The following is an 18,860-nucleotide window of genomic DNA, read 5'->3' as shown; positions in this document are numbered from 1 at the left end:
AGGCTGAGATCTGAGCCTGTGGAGGGGTGAGGCCGGTGCTGGGGCCATCAAAGCTGGAATTGGAGCCTGATGTGAGCCAAGGCTGGTGCAGGGACTTTCGAGACCGTGATTGGAGCCTTCTGAGGGGTTAGGTCAGTGCCAGAGCCAGCAAGGCTGGGGCCAGGACCTACTGTGAGGCAAGGCTGGTGCTGGGGCCTCACAGGATGTGATTGGAGCATGCAGAGAGATGAGGCTGGTGCCGGAGCCAGGAATTCTGGGATTGAAGCCTGTCATGGGGCAAGGCTGGTGCCAGGATCGGCAAGGCTGGGAATGTGGCCTGCCATGAGGCCAGGCCGGTGCCGGAGCCTACAAGGCAGGGATTGGAGCCTGCAGATTGGTTAGGCTGGTGCCGGAGCCAGCAAGACCGGGAACAGGGCCTGCCATCAGGCAAGGCCAGTACAGGGGCCTTGGAGGACGGAATCGGAGCCTACTGTGAAGTTAGGCCTTTGCTGGGTCCAGTGAGGCCAGGACCAGGGCCTTGCGTGAGTCATGGCTGGTGCTGGGGCCTCTGAGGCTGGAGTCAGAGGCTGCTGAGGGGTGAGGCCAGTGCTGGGGCCACCGAAGATGGGATCAGAGCCTGCCGTGAGGCAAGGCCAGTGCAGGGGCTTTCGAAACTATGAACGGAGCCTGCTGAGGGGTTAGGCCGGTGCCAGAGCCAAAAGTCTGGGACCAGAACCTGCTGTGAGGCAAGGCTGGTGCTGGGGCCTCTGAGGACGGGATCAGAGCATGCTGGGTGATGAGGTTGGTGCCGGAGCCAGGAAAGCCGAGATCAGAGGCTGCCGTGGGGCCAGGCCAGTGCAGTGGCCCTCGAGGTTGGAATTGGAGCTTGCCGAGGGGTGAAGCCAGTGCCAGGAGTAGTAAGGCCAGGAACGGGGTCTGCAGTGAGGCAAGGCCGGTGCTGGGACCTCCAAGGCAGGGATCGGAGCCTGCTGAGGGGTGAGGCCAATGCTGGGGCCAGTGAAGCGGGGATTGGAGCCTGCTGTAAGGCAAGGCCGGTGCAGGGCCCTTTGAGGCTGAATTGGAGCCCGCCGAGGAGTTAGGCTGGTGTCAAAGTCAGCAAGGCCAGGACCTGTGCCTACTGTGAGGCAAGGCCGGTGCTGGGGGTTGGGTGGATAGGATCAGAGGCTGGTTCCAGAGCTTCACTCTCCAGAACCTGCTTTGAGGCACGGCTGGTGCTGGGGCGTCCGAGGATGGGATCAGAGCATTGCTGAGACGTGAGGCTGGTCCCGGAGCCAGGAGAGCCGGGATCGGAACCTGGTTGGGGCAAGGCCGGTGCAGTGGTCCTCGAGGCGAGAATTGGAGCCTGCCAAGGGGTGAGGCTGGTGCCGGGACCAGCAAGGCTGGGAACAGTGCCTGCCTTGAGTCAAGGCCGGTGCTGGAGCCTCCAAGGCTGAGATCGGAGCCTGCAGAGGAGTGAGGCCAGTGCCAGCGCCAGCAAAGCCAGGATCGGAGCCAGTCATTTGGCAAGGCCAGGGCAGGGGCCTTTGAGGCTGGGATCAGAGCCAGAAGATGGGTTAGGCCAGTGCCAGGACCAACAAAGATGGGACTGTGGCCTGCCGAGGGGTGAGGCCGGTGCCAGGGCCAGCGAAGCCGGGATCGGTTCCTACTGTGAGGCAAGACCAGTGCACGATCGGAGCCTGCTGTGTGGCAAGGCCGGTGCAGGGCCTTTCAAGGCTGAAATAGCAGCCTAATGAGGGGTTAGGCTGGTGCCAGAGCCATCAATGCCAGGAACATGGTCTGCTGTGAGGCAATGCCGGTGCTGGGACTCCCAAGGCAGAGAACAGAGCCAGCTGAGAGGTGAGGCCGGTGCTGGGGCCAGCGAAGCCGAGATCAGAGCCAGCCATGAGGCAAGGCCGGGGCAGGGGCCTTTGAGGCTGGGATCAGAGCCAGCAGATGGGTTAGGCCAGTGCCAGGACCAACAAAGATGGGACTGTGGCCTGCCGAGGGGTGAGGCCGGTGCCAGGGCCAGCAAAGCCGGGATCAGAGCCTACTGTGAGTCAAGACCGATGCAGGGCCCTTCGAGGCTGGAATTGGAGCCTGTCAAGTGGTAAGGCTGGTGCTAGAGCCTGCAAGACCAGGACTGGGGCCTGCCGTGAGGAAAGGCCAGTGCTGAGGTTTCGAGGCCAGGTTCGGAGCCTGCGGAGGGTTGAGGCAGGTGCCGGGGCCAGGAACCCTGTGATTGGAGCCTGCTGTGTGGCAAGGCTGTTGCAGGGCCTTTCAAGGCTGGAATTGCAGCCTGACAAGGGGTTAGGCTGGTCCCAGAGCCATCGATGCCAGGAACATGGCTTACCATGAGTGAAGGCTGGTGCTGGGGTCTCCGAGGCCGAGATCAGAGCCTGCCGATGAGTGAGGATGGTGCCAGGGCCAGCGAAGCCAGGACCCAACCTCTGAGGCTGGGGTCAGAGGCTACTGAGGGGTGAGGCCAGTGCTGGGGCCACCGAAGATGGGATCAGAACCTGCCGTGAGGCAAGGCCAGTGCAGGGGCTTTCGAAACTATGATCGGAGCCTGCTGAGGGGTTAGGCCGGTGCCAGGGCCAGCAAGTCTGGGACTGGAACCTGCTGTGAGGCAAGCCCAGTGATGGGGCCTTCGAGGATGGGATCAGAGCATGCTGGGTGGTGAGGCTGGTGCCAGAGCCAGGAAAGCCGGGATCGGAGGCTGCCTTTGGGCCAGGCCTGTGCAGTGGCCCTCGAGGCCGGGATTGGAGCTTAACGAGGGTTTAGGCTGGTGCCAGGACCAGCGAGGCCGGGAATGGGGCCTGCAGTGAGGCAAGGCCGGTGCTGGGGCCTCAAGGCAGGGATCAGAGCCTGCTGAGGGGTGAAGCTGGTGCTGGGGCCAGCGAAGCAGGGATTGGAGCCTGCTGTGAGGCAAAGCTGTTTCAGGGCCCTTTGAGGCTGGAATTGGAGCCTGCTGAGGAGTTAGGCTGGTGTCAGAGCCAGCAAGGCCGGGACCTGCACCTGCCATGAGGCAAGGCCGGTGCTGGGTCCTCTGAGGCCAGGATCGGATCCTGCCAAGGGGTGAAGCAGGTGCCTGGGCCAGCGAACCTGGGATTGGAGCCTGCTGTGAGGCAAGGCCAGTACAGGGCTCTTCGAGGCTGGAATTGCAGCCTGCTGAGGGGTTAGGCTGATCCAGGAGCCAGCAAGACCAGGACCGGGCCCTGCTGTAAGGCAAGACTGGTGCTGGGGCCTCTGAGGCTAGGATTGGAGCCTGCTGAGGGGTGAGGCCGGTGCTGGGGCCACTGAAGATGGGATTGGAGCCTGCCGTGAGGCAAGACCAGTGCAGGGGTTTTCAAGACTGTGACTGGAGCCTCCTGAGGAGTTAGGCCCATGCCAGGGCCAGCAAGTCTGGGACCGGGACCTGCTGTGAGGCAATGCCTGTGCTGGGTCTCCCAGGATATGATCGAAGCATGCTGAATGGTGAGGCTGGTGCCGGAGCCAGGAAAGCCGGGATCGGAGGCTGCCGTGGGGCTAGGCCGGTGCAGGTCCCTTCAAGGCTGGAATTGCAGCCTGCTGAGGGGTTAGGCTGGTGCCGGAACCAGCAAGGTCAGTACTAAGTACTGCCACGAGGCAAGGCCAGTGCTAGGGCATCGAAGGCCAAGAACAGAGCCTGCTGAGAGGTGAGGCCAGTGCTGGGGCCCATGAAACTGAGATCAGAGCCAGCCATGAGGCAAGGCCTGGGCAGGGGCCTTCGAAGCCAGGATTGAAGCCAGCAGAGGGGTTAGGTTGAAGCCGGGGCCAGCAAGGCTGGGACTGTGGCCTGCCTTGAAGCAAGGCCGGTGCTGGGGCTTAGGTGGTTAGGATCTGAGCCTGCCTAGGTGTTAGGCTAGTTCCAGAGCCAGGGTGACTAGAATCGAGGCTTGCTGTGAGGCCAGGCCTGTAAAGGGGCCTTCGAGGCCAGGATAGGAGCCTACTATGAACTTAGGCCTGTGCTGGGGCCAGCGAGGCCAGCACCAGGGCTTTGGTGAGGTATGGCCAGTGCTGGGGCCTCTGAGGCTAGGATAAGAGCCTGCTGAGGCGTGAGGCTAGTGCTGGGGCCACTGCAGCTGGGATTGGAGCCTGCCCTGAGGCAAGACCAGTGCAGGAGCTTTCAAAACTATGATCGCAGCCTGCTGAGGGGTTAGGCTGGTACCAGAGCCATCAAGGCTGGGACTGGGACCTGCTTTGAGGTAAGGCCAGTGCTGGAGCCTCCAAGGACAGGAGCAGAACATGCTGATACGTGAGGCTGGTCCCGGAGCCAGGAGAACCGGGATCAGAACCCACTTGGGGCAAGGCCGGTGCAGTGGTCCTTGAGGCTGGGATTATAGCCTACCAAGGGATGAGGCCGGTGCCAGGACCAGCAAGGCTGGGAAGAGGGCCTGCCGTGAGTCAAGGCCAGTGCTGGAGCATCCAAGGCAGAGATAAGAACCTGTAGAGGAGTGAAGCTAGTGCCAGGGACAGTAAAGCCAGGATTGGAGCCAGCCATTTGGCAAGGCCAGGACAGGGGCCTTTGAGGCTCAGATCAGAGCCAGCAGATGGGTTATGCCAGTGCTGGGACCAAGGATGGGACCATGGCCTGCCAAGGGGTGAGGCCAATGCCAGGGCCTTTCAAGGCTGAAATTGCAGGTTAGGCTCGTGCCAGAGACATCAATGCTGGGAACATGGCCTGCCGTGAGGCAACGCCGATGCTGGGGCCTCCAAGGTAGGGATTGGAGCCTTCCAAGGGGTGTGACTGGTGCTGGGGCCTGCAGCTGGGATCAGAGCCAGCCATGAGGCAAGGTCTGGGCAGAGGCCTTTATAGCCAGGATCAGAGCCAGCGGAGGGGTTAGGCTGGTTTTGGGGTCATCAAGGCTAGGATCATGGCCTACCTTGAGGCTATACCAATGCTGGGGCCTGGGTCATTAGAATCAGAGCCTGCCAAGGCGTTAGACTGGTTCTGGGGGCAGTGTGACCAAGACCAGGGCTTGCCATTAGGCAAGGCCAGTACAGGGGCCTTCGAGACCGGGATCCGAGCCTACTGTAAAGTTAGGCCTGTGCTGGGGCCAGCGAGGCTAGGACCAGGGCCTTGTGTGGGTATGGCTGGTGCTGAGGCCTCTGAGGTTGGTATAAGAGCCTTCTGAGGAGTGAGGCCAGTGCTGGGGCCACCAAATCTGGGATTGGAGCCCGCCATGAGGCAAGGCCAGTGCAGGACTTTCAAGACTATGATCGCAGGCTGCTGAGGGGTTAGGCTAGTGCCAGGGCCAGCAAAGCTGGGACTGGGACCTGCTTTGAGGCACGGCTGGTGCTGGGGCCTCTGAGGATGGAATCAGAGCGTTGCTGAGACGTGAGGCTGGTGCCGGAGCAGGAGAGCCGGGATTGGAACCTGCTTGGGGCAAGGCCGGTGCAGTGGTCCTCGAGGCCAGAATTGGAGCCTGCCAAGGGGTGAGGCTGGTGCCAGGACCAGCAAGGCTGGGAACAGTGCCTGCCTTGAGTCAAGGCCGGTGCTGGAGCCTCCAAGGCTGAGATCAGAGCCTGCAGAGGAGTGAGGCCAGTGCCAGCGCCAGCAAAGCCAGGATCGGAGCCAGTCATTTGGCAAGGCCAGGGCAGGGGCCTTTGAGGCTGGGATCAGAGCCAGAAGATGGGTTAGGCCAGTGCCAGGACCAACAAAGATGGGACTGTGGCCTGCTGAGGGGTGAGGCCGGTGCCAGGGCCAGCGAAGCCGGGATCGGTTCCTACTGTGAGGCAAGACCAGTGCACGATCGGAGCCTGCTGTGTGGCAAGGCCGGTGCAGGGCCTTTCAAGGCTGAAATAGCAGCCTAATGAGGGGTTAGGCTGGTGCCAGAGCCATCAGTGCCAGGAACATGGTCTGCTGTGAGGCAATGCCGGTGCTGGGACTCCCAAGGCAGAGAACAGAGCCAGCTGAGAGGTGAGGCCGGTGCTGGGGCCAGCGAAGCCGAGATCAGAGCCAGCCATGAGGCAAGGCCTGGGCAGGGGCCTTCGAAGCCAGGATTGGAGCCTGCAGAGGGGTTAGGCTGAAGCCAGGCCAGCAAGGCTGGGACCATGGCCTGCCTTCAGGTAAGGCCGGTGCTGGAGTCTGGGTGGTTAGGATTAGAGCCTGCCTAGGCATTAGGATGGTTCTGGGGCCAGCGTGACCAAGATCGGGGCTTGCTGTGAGGCAAGGCCTGTACAGGGGCCTTTGAGGCCAGGATCAGAGCCTACTGTGAAATTAGGCCTGTGCTGGGGCCAGCGAGGCCAGGACCAGGGCTTTGCGTGAGGTATGGCTGGTGCTGGGGCCTCTGAGGCTGGGATAAGTGCCTGCTGAGGGGTGAGGCCAGTGCTGGGGTCACCGAAGCTGGAATTGGAGCCTGTCAAGTGGTAAGGCTGGTGCTAGAGCCTGCAAGACCAGGACTGGGGCCTTCCTTGAGGCAAGGCCAGTGCTGAGGCTTCCGAGGCCAGGATCGAAGCCTGCCCCAGGGTGAGGCAGGTGCCAGGGCCAGGAACCCTGTGATCAGAGCCTGCTGTGTGGCAAGGCCAGTGCAGGGCCTTTCAAGGTTGGAATCGCAGCCTGACAAGGGTTAGGCTGGTCTTGGAGACATCAATGCCAGGAACATGGCTTGCTGTGAGGCAACGCTGGTGCTGGGGCCTCCAAGGCAGGGATTGGAGCCTGCTGAGGTGTGTGGCTGGTGCTGGGGCCTGCAAAGCCAGGATTAGAGCCAGCCATGAGGCAAGGTCTGAGCAAAGGCCTTTGAAGCTGGGATCGGAGCCAGCAGAGGGGTTAGGCTGGTGCTGGGGCCAGCAAGGCCGGGATCGGGACCTGCCATGAGACCAGGCCAGTGCTGAGTCCTCTGAGGCCAGGACTGGAGCCTGCCAAGGGGTTAGGCCAGTACTAGGGACAGCAAAGATGGGATCAGAGCCATCCATGAAGCAAGGCTGGGGCAGGGGCTTTCGAGGCTGTGACCAGCGAGGCCAGGACTAGGGCGTTGCATGAGTCATGGCTGGTTCTGGGCCCTCTGAGGCTGGGATTGGAGCCTGTTGAGGGGTGAGGCCAGTGCCAGGGCCACCGAAGTTGGGATTGGAGCCTGCCATGATTCAAGACAAGTGCAGGGGTTTTCGAGACCGTTATCAGAGCCTGCAGAGGTGTTAGGCCAATGCCAGGGCAAGCAAGTCTAGGAATGGGGACTGCCGTGAGGCAAGGCCAGTGCTGGGGCCTCCAAGGCAGGGATCAGAGCCTGCTGAGGGTTGAGGCTGGTGCCAGGGTCAGCGAAGCCGGGATGGGAGCCTGCCATGAGGCAAGGCTATTGCAGGGGCTTTTGAGACCATGATCAGAGCCTTCTGAAGGGTTAGGCCAGTGCCAGGGCTAGCAAGGCTGAGAATGGGACCTCCTGTGAGGCAAGGCCTGTACTGTGGCCTCAGAGGATGGGATTGGAGCGTGCTGAGAGGTGAGGCTGGTGCCAGAGCTAGGAAAGCTGGGATGGGAGCCTGCTAAGGGGTGAGGCCAGTACCAGGACCAGCAAAACTGGGAACAGGGCCTGCCATGAGGCAAGGCCAGTGCTGGGGCTTCCAAGGCAGGGATTGGAACCTGCCGAGGGGTGTGGCCGGTGCTGGGGCCAGCAAAGCCGGGATCGGGAGCATGCCATGAAGCAAGGGCGTTGCAGGGCCCTTCCAGGCTGGAATTGCTGCCTGCTAAGGGGTTAGGCTGGTACCAGAGCCAGCAAGGGCAAGACCGGGGCCTTCCGTGAGGCAACGGTGGTGTTGGGGCCTCCGAGGCCAAGATTGGAGCCTGCCAAAGGGTGAGGCCAGTGCTGGGGCCAGTGACTTCGGGATCAGAGCTAGCCATGAGGCAAGGCCTGTGTAGGGGCCTTCGAGGCTGGGATTGGAGCCAGCAGAGGGCTTAGGCTGCTGCTGGGGATATCAAGGCCAGGAACAGTGACTGCTGAGAGGCAAGGCTGGTGCTAAGGCCTCCAAGGCAGGGATGGGAGCCTGCCAAGAGGTGAGGCAGGTGCCAGGGCCACCAAAGCAAGAATCAGAGCCTGCTGTGAGGCAAGGCCACTCCAGGGGCTTTTGAGACTGTGATTGGAGTCTTCTGGGGGGTTAGGCCGGTGCCAGGGCCAGCAAGGCTGGGACCGGGACCTTCTGCGAGGCAAGGCCAGTACTGGGGCCTCAGAGGACGAGATCAGAGCGTTCTGAGAGATGAGACTGGTGCCGGAGCCAGGAAAGCCAGGATCAAAGCCTGCCGAGGGGCAAGGCCAATGCAGTGGCCTTTGAGGTAGGGATCAGAGCCTGCCAAGGGGTGAGGCTGGTGCGGGGGCCAGCGAAGCCGGGATTGGAGCCTGCCATGAGGCAATGGCTAGTGCAGTGCAGGGGCCTTCGAGGCTGGGATCAGAGCCTGCAGATGGGTAAGGCCGCTGCCGGGGTCAGCAAGGACGGGACTATGGCCTGCAGAGGGGTGAGGCCAGTGCTGGGGCCAGTGAAGCCAGGATCGGAGCCTGCCGTGAGGCAAGGCAGGTGCAGGGCCCTTCTAGGCTAGAAATGGAGCCAGCAGAGGGATTAGACTGGTGACAGGGCCAGCAAGGCTGGGACTGGGACCTGCTGTGAGGCAAGGCCTGCGCTAGGGCCTCCGAGGATAGGATCAGAGCGTGCTGAGAGGTGAGGCTGGTGCCCGAGCCAGGAAAGCCGGGATCGGAGCCTGCCATGGGGCAAGGCTGGTGCAGTGGCCCGCGAGGCTGGAATTGGAGCCTACCAAGTGGTAAGGCTGGTGCCAGGACCAGCAAGGCTGGAAACGTGGCCTTCCAGGAGGCAAAGCTGGTGCTGGGGCCTCCAAGGCAGGGAATGGAGCCTGCCCAAGGGTGAGGCCAGTGCCAGGGACAGCGAAGATGAGATCAGAGCCAGCCATGAGGCAAAGCCGGGGCAGGGGCCTTCAAAGCTGGGATCCGAGCCTGCAGATGGGTTAGAAGGTGCCGGGGCCAGTAAGGATGGGACCGTGGCCTGCCGAGGGGTGAGGCCACTGCTGGGGCCAGGGAAGCCGGGATCAGAGCCAGCCATGAGGCAAGGCCAGGGCAGGGGTCTTAGAGCCAGGGATTGGAGCCAGCAGAAGCGTTAGGCTGGTGCCAGGGTCAGCAAGGCTGGGACCGTGACCTATCTTGAGGCATAGCCCATGCTGGGGCCTCCGAGTTCAGGATTGGAGCCTGCTGAGGGGGGAGGTCAGTGCCTAGGCCAGCAAGGTCAGGACTGTGGCCTGCCATGAGAATGGCCAGTGCTGGGGCCTCCAAGTCAGGGATTGGAGCCTGCTGAGGAGTGAGGCCAGTGCCGGAGCTATCGAGGCCAGGAAAGGAGCCTGCTATGAGGCAAAGCCTGTACTGGGGCCTGTGAGGCCAGGATAGGAGCCTACCTTAAGGCAAAGCCTGTGCTGGGGCCTCCAAGGCTGGGATTGGAGCCTGCCATGTTGCAAGGCCTATGCTGGTGCCTCCAAGGCCAGGATCAGAGCCTGCTGAGGAGAGAGACCAGTGCTGGGGCCAGCAAGGCCAGAATCAGAGTCTGTCATGAGGCAAGGCCAGTGCTGGGGCCAGCCAGGCCAGAATCAGAGTCTGTCATGAGGCAAGGCCAGTGCTGGGGCCAGCCAGGCCAGAATCAGAGTCTGTCATGAGGCAAGGCCAGTGCTGGGGCCAGCCAGGCCAGGATAGGAGCCTGTCTTAAGGCAGGGCCAGTGCTGGGGCCTCTGAGGAGGCTAGGATCAGAGCCTGCCCTGAGGCGAAGCCAGTGCTGGACCTCCGAGCCTGGAATCAGTGCCTGCCATGAGGCAAGGCTGGTACTGGGGCCTCCAAGGCCAAAATAGGGGCCTGCCTTAAGGCGAGGCTGGTGCTGGGGCCTCCAAGGCTAGGATTGGAGCCTGCTCTGAGGCAAGGTCAGTGCTGGGACCTCCTAGACTGGGATCAGTGCCTGCTATGAGATGAGGCCGGTGCTGGGGCCTCTGAGGCCGAGATAGGTGCCTGCCATGAGGCAAGGTTGGTGCTGTGGCTCTGAGGCCAGGATCGGAGCATACCAAGGGGTGAGGTCAGTGCTGGGGCCAGTGAGGCCAAGTTTGGAGCCTGCTGAGGGATGAGGCCTGTGCCAGGGCCAGAAAGGCTGGGATCGGAGCCTACCTTGAGGCAACGCCGGTGTTGGGGCCTCAGAGGCCAGGATCAATTGGAGCCTGCAGAGGGGTGAGGCTGGTGCTTGGGCCTGCGAGGCTGGGATCAGAGCCTGTCATGAGGCAAGGCCTGTGCTGGGGCCTCTGAGGCTGGGACCGGAGAGGCTGAGATCAGAGCCTGCCATGAGGCAAGTCCAGTGCTGGAGTCAGCAAGGCCGGAATTAGAGCCCGCCGGGTGGCGAGGCTGGAATTGGAGTCTGCCATGAGGCTAGGCCTGTGCTGGGGCCATGGAGGCCAAGATCAGAGCCTGCAGAGAGGTGAGACTGGTGCTCCATGGCATTCAAGAGTGGGATTGGAGCTTACAATGGGGCATCCACAGAGAAATATCACAGAAAATAAAAAAATTAGATGTTTTCCCTAATATGCAAAAACTAGGAAGAAATGGGTAATAGGAGGAAATCTAGTTGAAAAAAGGGCCCTATGGAGGAGGAATTAAGGTCACCTATCAGAGGGAATGGGAGTGGGGGAGATGGAATCTCTTTAAAGCATATGATATACTTACACAAATAGATCAAAGTCAATAACTAAATCAAGTATGGGATCAAGGGAGGGGGAGGGAATGAGATGAGGATTGGATAAAGAATAAATGGATGATGTGTGTTTGTATATCCTCAAAAGTCCTATATTCCATTTAGATATTTGACTACAATGCACCAAAAATATATTAAATAAAAAATTCTCATGATGGTTCTTTGGTCTAGAACAAATCAGAGGACATTACCTGGTTGCAAGTGAGCAAGAAAGTATGTTCTTCTGTAAGTGCCAAGAAGAAAGATGGCCAGAGGCTCATGAGCACTAACTAATACTGCCTACCATAGTGATCTGGGTAAAGGAGTTTTTCTGTTTTATACTTTTACAGGATAAAATATAATTTCATGTATTTATACGGTGACCTGTTTCATACAACATTAAATAATTGGAAAAGTTGTTTTGATACCTAGAGTTTAAATTCCTCCACTTGCATTGTATTGCTATGCTGGTGAACATTTGAATAGTCTCTGATGTTTTTATACATATAGTGATGCTGCCTTTAACATTCTAGTGCTTGTCTCCTGGTATACATATGTAAAAGTTTTATGAGGGAAAATGCTGAACTACAGAGTTTGAAAGTCTTCCCAATTATAAGGTAATACCAAATTGTTTTTACAAAGAGCCTTACTAAAATATGAGAGACCCCATTTCTTGAATATCACCCCATTTTTGATATGTTAAGACTTAGTTTTTCTGTCCACTAGGTGACATAGTATATTATCATATTTACCACATACATGTGGTATAAAACTTAAGGAAAAGCAGAAAAATGTTAAACAGCAACTCATCAGAGTGGGTCACTTGGAAGGAAGAGTGGAGACTAACTGAAACTCATACTCATGGAATTTCTAAGGTAAAAGTGTTTTTTTTTCTTTAAGTGGCAGGTACATCATTTCCCATTATTTAATTATATTATATATACTAGGTTTGCGTGGATAAGCTATATTTCACAAGATAAACATTAAAGAGCATATTTGTCATTATTTTTATTTTCATTACTTACATCTCTTTTCCTGAAAATGGGACTAAAGATTAGCTTTTATTTGCCAAGGAAATTGTAAAAAAGAAAAGCAAATGGGAGAATCTGAGAAAAGAGATTGGATTACATAGAATCAGAGAAAAAAGTGACCCTCTGGGAAGATAGTTGGGGTGCTATGAGGTTGAAGGTTAAATGTTAAAGGGTGAGATATTTTAAGAACTAGAATTTAGTGAAGAAGTGAAACTAAAAAAAATGTCAAAATGAAGCCAGGCGTGGTGGCGCATGGCGCACGCTTGTAATCCCCACTCTTGGGAGGCAGAGACAGGAGCTTGAAGTCAGGCTTGCTGGCTTAAGAGACCCTGTTTCCAAATTAAAAAATAAAAATAGGTCGGGGAGTGTAGCCCTGAGGTAGGAGGGTTTCCAGAAACCCCAAAACCACACACACAAAAATAAGTCAAAATGCTTTCTTATGTGTAATTTTTTCCTTCATTTATGCAAGAAAATTATATTTAAGATGTATACTACCGAGATCAGAGCCTGCCATGAGGCACAGCCAGTTCCGGGTCCTCCAAGGCTAGGATCGAAGACTGCTGAGGGGCGGAGCCTGTGCTAGGCCAGCAAGGCCAGGATCGGAACCTGCCTTGAGGCAAGGCTGGTGCTGAAGTCTTGGAGGCCGGGATCAATTGGAGCCTGCAGAGGGGAGAGGCCAGTGCCAGGGCCAGCAAGGTCAGGATCGGAGCCTGCCATGAGGGAAGGCCGGTGATGGGGCATCTGAGGCTGGGATCGGAGCCTGCTGAGGAGTGAGGCTGGTGCAGGGGCCAGGGAGGCCAGGTTCAGAGCCTGCTGAGGAGTGAGGCCGGTTCCAGGGCCAGCGAGGCTGGGATTGGAACCTGCCATGAGGCAAGGCTGGTGCTGGAGCCTCTGAGGCTGAGATCAGAGCCTTTCGGGTGGCCAGACCAGTACCAGGGCCTCCAAGAGTGGGATCGGAACTTGCCATGTGGCATACTCAGAGAAATATTACAGAAAATAAAAAATCAGATGTTTCCCTAATATGCAAAAACTAGGAAGAAATGAGTAATAGGAGGAAATCCAGTTGAAGAAAGGGCCTTATGTAGGATCATTCAAGGTGACCAATCAGAGGGGATGGAATGGGGGAAGATGAAATCTCTTTAAAGCACATGATGTATATAAACAAATATATCAAAGTTAATCACTAAATCAAGCATGGGATCAAGGGATGAGGAGGGAATGGGATAGGGATCAGATAAAGGCTCATTGGATGATTTGTATTTGTATACTCTCACAAGTCTTATATTCCCTTGAGATGTTTGACTATAATCCACCAATAAAAATATATTAAATTTTAAAAAGATGTATACTAGATTTCCATGTTTTGGAGTCAGATTTATGTGTTTCTCAAGTGTGCTACTGTGCTGAACCAAGCCTGAAATCCTGCATATACAAAATACTTAACTAAAAGGATAGTTTTAGTGAGATATTTATTTTAATCTAAATAAATTATAGCAGTATTTTATATATACATATTACAGTATAGTATACTCTTATAACTACATGTATATAATATACTCTATATTGCATACTGCTATAATTTATTTACATTAAATATGGACATATTTTTTCTGAATAATTTATGTGATTTGCAAGTAATTGACAATAAAAGGCCCTCTGAAGCTTACATATCAACTTTGTGTAAATTTTTAAAGTGATGGGGATCTATTTCAGTAATAGTTCAGTAGTAAACAAATGGAAGTGAGAAAATTAAATATTCACATGTGAAAGAATGAAATTAGACATTGACTGATTTATACACAAAATTAATTTAAAGTAGATCAGAAACTTAAGTGTAAGAGATAAATGTATAAAGTTTTAGGAGAAATCATTGGAGATAATCGGAAGATTTTCACTACATGAGTTAGGAGTACTATCTTGGGTACTATACCAGAAGCCAAGGCAAAAATGGAATGACAATTAGACTTCATCAAAACTAAGTTTTCATGCCTCAAATAATACTTCTAGTAAAATGAAATGGCTACCCTGGAATAAGAAAAAATATATATATATGTTATTAATATCCAAGATATATAAAGTACTGAAATAACTCAATAATAGCATAGCAACAAGTAACAAACTTCCTAATTAAAACTAGACAAATGAAATGAACAGATAATTCTCCTAAGATAATATACAGGTCAATAAGCTCATGCAAAGATGCTCAACAGCAGTGACATTAGGAAAATATAAATCAAAACCACAATAAAACATCATTTCACACTCATTAGGATAGTGAAAATATTCAAAACCACCATAAGACAACAAGTAGTGATTAGTATGTGGAGAAATAAAATTTTTTGTGGATTGCTGTTGGGAATATAAAGTTGTGCAGTACTATGAAAAGTGTATATACTTCATCAAAACATTAAACATGAGAGTACTCTTTGAGTTGGCAATTCCACTTCTGGGGCTATAATCAAAATACTAGAAAGCAGAGATTCTGACAGATATTTGTACATAAATGCTCATGGCAGCATTATTCAGAATAAGCAAATGGTGGAAACAACACAAATGTCTACGTATGGATGATTATACAAACAAAACATGATATAACCATCTAATGAAATATTATTTTGCTTTAAAATGAGAATGAGATTTGAATTAACACACACTAAGTTATTGATAAACCATGAAGTCATGCTAAGTCAAATAAACTAAGCACAAAATAGCAAAACCTGATATGATTCCATTCATCTGAGCTTCTTAAAGGAGTCAAGTGTATAAAGACTGACAGAAGAATGGTGAGTTCCAGATATTAAAGGTAAGGGTTGATGGAAAATTATTGTTTAATTGTTACAGAATTTGTTTTCTAAGAGGAAAAAGTTCTGAAGACTGATGATGATGGGTGGGCAACATTATGAATCTACTTAACACCACTGCACCATGTACCAAAAAAAAAGGTTACAATGTAAAACTTATTTTGTCTATTTTATAAAAGAAGTATTAAAATATTAATAATTATTGTTATAAAAGTAAGACAAAATGTGGTCAAATAGTATTTGATCATGTTTAAGTAATAAATGCTTCAAAATATAGAAAACAGCCGGGCGTGGTGGCGCACGCTTGTAATCCCCGCGCTTGGGAGGCTGAGACAGGAGGATCGCACGGGTTTGAAGCCAGCTTCAGCTACTTAGTGAGGCTCTCAGCAACTTAGTGAGACCCTGTTTCCAAATAAAATATTTAAAAAATGGTCTGGGAGTATATCCCGGAGGTAGAAAGCCTCTGGGTTTCACCACCAAAAAAAAAAAAAGTTTTTACAGATAAGTGTATAATAAGGAAAATTGGAATGTGAAACATTACATATGGATGAAAATATGAAGCTGAGATGGGTTGGGTGTGCATGCTGGTTGCATGATCGATGGTGTAGGTCTGCCTAACAATATTTTTCTACATATTTTATACCTGATTTAGGAATCATTTTTAATAGCTAGAGGGCCACACTGCTGCATTATATCTGTTAGATCAGCACTCTTTCAGACAGAATGGAATGGAGGTAATTTTAACTTCAATTCTCAAATCCCATTGTCATAGGAATCCTTCCTTAGGATTTAGCCTTCTGAAGAATTTCTAAAGGGATTTCTGAAAGTCTCTCAAATTAGGATCCCACATAATTCTTATTGCACTGGGTATATGGATTTCCTGCCAAGCTGTACATGGCTGTGTCTGCTGAGAAACCTAATCCCAGTTAATACTCCACTGCTATTCTCATAGGTACAAAAAGCTTATTAGGAGAATATTTACAGGGTTACTCAATAGGGAAAGGCTTCAAAAACATGAGAATATTTCTTTTCATGAGGACAGACTGAAAACACAACACCGGGCTGCTGCCATCATTTCTTGTCCTTTTGTTTATTTTTCCTTTATCTTAATTCCATTATGGTATTTTACAGTGTTCCTTTAACAAATTTTCTCAACCTCTGAAAGTTTTCATTTTTGTATCTTTTCTACAAAAGCCCTGCTGTCTATACATGGTTTGGGGATATAACCAGAGTCGGAATGATGGCTTAAGTTCACTTGGATCCTTCAATAAAGAAGTGTTCTGCCGTGCGTGGTGGCGCATGCTTGTAATCCCTGCGCTTGGGAGGCAGAGACAGGAGGATCACGCAGGAACCCCAGTACCACCAAAAAAAAAAAAAAAAAAAAAAAAAAAAAAAATTCTCGTTCCTAAAGAAAAAGGGATTGCTGAAATATAATGGTGAAACTAATGTTAGATATTTCATATAGTGCATATGCCTAGGAAATTATAGGTTTCAAATAATAATATAAATATTTTTATATTAAAATTTGGGAAGTGAATCAAAATCTATTTTCAAATACATATTACAGAAACCAAATCATGCAAATAAAACATTTACCAGAAATATTTTAACACTTTTCCTTCTTTTATAAACATATTTAAAACATTTAGATTAAAATAAAAACTGAATATCAGGTATATTTTTCAAGTATTTTATAAGCAGGCATGTTTATTCTATGATTATTATATAAAGAGAAAGGTTTTTGCTTAGTCTATGAACTTTTCACATCTCTAGCTATCTCGTAAAGAATAGAGGAGATGATTGAATGAACAGCCAGGTTTGCTTTTGTATAGGCCTTTTCTCTACCTTGCCTACTCTGTACAAGAGAAGAAAGAAAGAATCAGACATTTGAAGTGTGAGCTCTAGGGAAAGCAGCCTAGAGAGAGTTTTGTGAACAGTGGTTTTGTGCTGTTTGAGCGGCAGTGGCTTCTGTGAACTCTTTGGTCTCTCATTATCTCTCCACTATTCTACCTACTGAACCAAAGGATTTTAGGTTGAGGTCAAGCTGTGGTTGGTGGAAGCTGAGTTATGTCAGACTCTGGAATGCCAGTTGGCAGTCTTCATTTGGTGCCATGAATCGAGGATTAAATGGAAGAATCATTTTAATCTGTTTCTCCAAAATATCTCCCAATTCTCTTGTTATCCTCTACTCTGATATGTATTTTCAATATGCTACAGATGTTCTATCCATGCTTGATTATAAAATCTCAAAACAAAAACATAACTAATCAAAGGGAATAAGATAAGTGTTTAAAATAAATTTATTAAAGCAGAATTGCTTAGAACTATCCTGGTAAAGTTTACAATAGATATATACTGAAAAAATGATATCTTTGGGAATGTGTATCTGAAAATGAGTTATTTAGAAATTTCTTCTGTTTCTTATAAGTTAAATAATTTGAATAGAAAGCATGTTTTTATGCATATGCTTCTATCTGAAAAATAAGTGCAAACATCTATTTGTGTGTTCCAGGCAGATTTTATGACTGATAAATATTGTCCCAGCCATATTGATTGTGCAGTGATCCACATCAATCAATAAAGCTACAGCTGTAAGCCACATGCAAAATAAAGCACAGAGGAAGTACTCAATACAGTGATTGATTTCTGAATCTCCTCATTTGCTTTTGTGAGATATATATATATATATATATATATATATATATATATATATATATATGGGCTAGAGAAATTTTGACTATTGTGAGTCTATATTCTTGTTTTAGCATCTTCATATTTATAAATCCAGATGGAAATACCATGAAAGTTTCATTCAGGCTTTTAGAACCCTTGTCTATGCCCATAGAGTCTAGCGTAATCAATTTCTATTGCATTTCTGTCTGCTGCTTCCTAAATCCAGAGAAGGCAAAATGCATGACTGGAATTTCTAAAGTAAAATTTTGCACACCAATTCAGAAAAAAATAAAAAAATATAGATATAAAGTAAATGAATGTTAAACATTCTACTTAAGCCTTCATAATGTTTGGTCTAAAATAAAAGATAAAGCAGCATTATTATTATATATACAAATATAGCATATTGTGTTAAGACCAAAGATCATAAATGGAGCTACCTTCTAGGGCCATGAAAGAACAATAAACATGTGAATTTGATGTAAGATCATAAAGATTGCTAAATATCATAACATGGACAGTAGAAGCTTCAAGTAAAAGTGCTCAAATAACTAACAAAATGTGAATAAACAGCAAACAAGCATGGTGGATAGACATATGATTGAGAGATTTTTTTTTGGGTGGACTTCTGCCTGCGGGCAGCCAGGGTGTGACTACTAGTTTCAATTCTCAAAATGCATACTATCTTAGACATGACATTGAATTATGTTATGAACATCATACATATTACATGTTAATGCTATTGAAAGAGTCTAGAGTAGTTGATTTAATATTTGTGCCTCTCCAGCTATTCAATTCATAGTAAACACACTATTTTGCTCATGAGTTATTCATTTCACAAATATTATGAATGTAAATAATTATAGCATTAGGTCTATGGTTTAAGAGCTTAAGTTGTGGAGGTGAATTAATTTAACCCATTTTTGTTTTATGAGAATAGATTTTCCAGGGTATAAAAAGCACTCTTCACTAGGCCAATTTCTGTTGAACCTGTCAAAAGCTGAGGCACTTCACTAGAGTAATTCCCTGAGGGGATGGAGGCAGAGACATGGCCAACTAATATTAACTAGTTGCAATGCCTTTGTATGTAGTAATTCTCCTACCAGTTTTATGAGCTATTATCTCTCTTTATAGGTATACCAACTTCCATGTAACCAGTAAATAATCTAACAAATGTTAAATAATAATATTCATAGGAGGCATATGAGGCAGTGAGAATAACACATTTTAATTTAACAGAAATTTAAGTAACAAAATTGGTTAAGTAACCTGCATAACTCATGGAACATATGATTTGGTAGAAATAGAAATTATCTAGATCTTCACAGTCTTCCCAATGCTTCACTCCTGTTTCCATTTTAGTACATTTTACATTTGAATTCTTTGAAATTTAATATAATGAGCTATGTCTTCTGTGCTCTTCACTTTTTGTGTGTGGTACTGGGGTTCCTGGAAACTCTTCTACCTCCGGGCTACACTCCCAGACCTATTTTATGTTTTTATTTGAAAAGAGGGTCTCTTAAGCCAGCAAAGCTGGCTTCGAACCTGCATGATCCTCCTGTCTCCACCTCCTAAGCATGGGGATTACAAGCATGCACCACCATGCCTGGCTTGTTCTTCACTTTTTCTTCCTCATGAATATATTGAGATCAATCTTTGGTAATCACCT

The sequence above is a fragment of the Muscardinus avellanarius genome, assembly GCF_963383645.1.
Source record: "Muscardinus avellanarius genome assembly, chromosome: 4".
Lineage (NCBI taxonomy): Eukaryota > Metazoa > Chordata > Mammalia > Rodentia > Gliridae > Muscardinus > Muscardinus avellanarius.
This window is presented reverse-complemented; position numbering follows the sequence as displayed.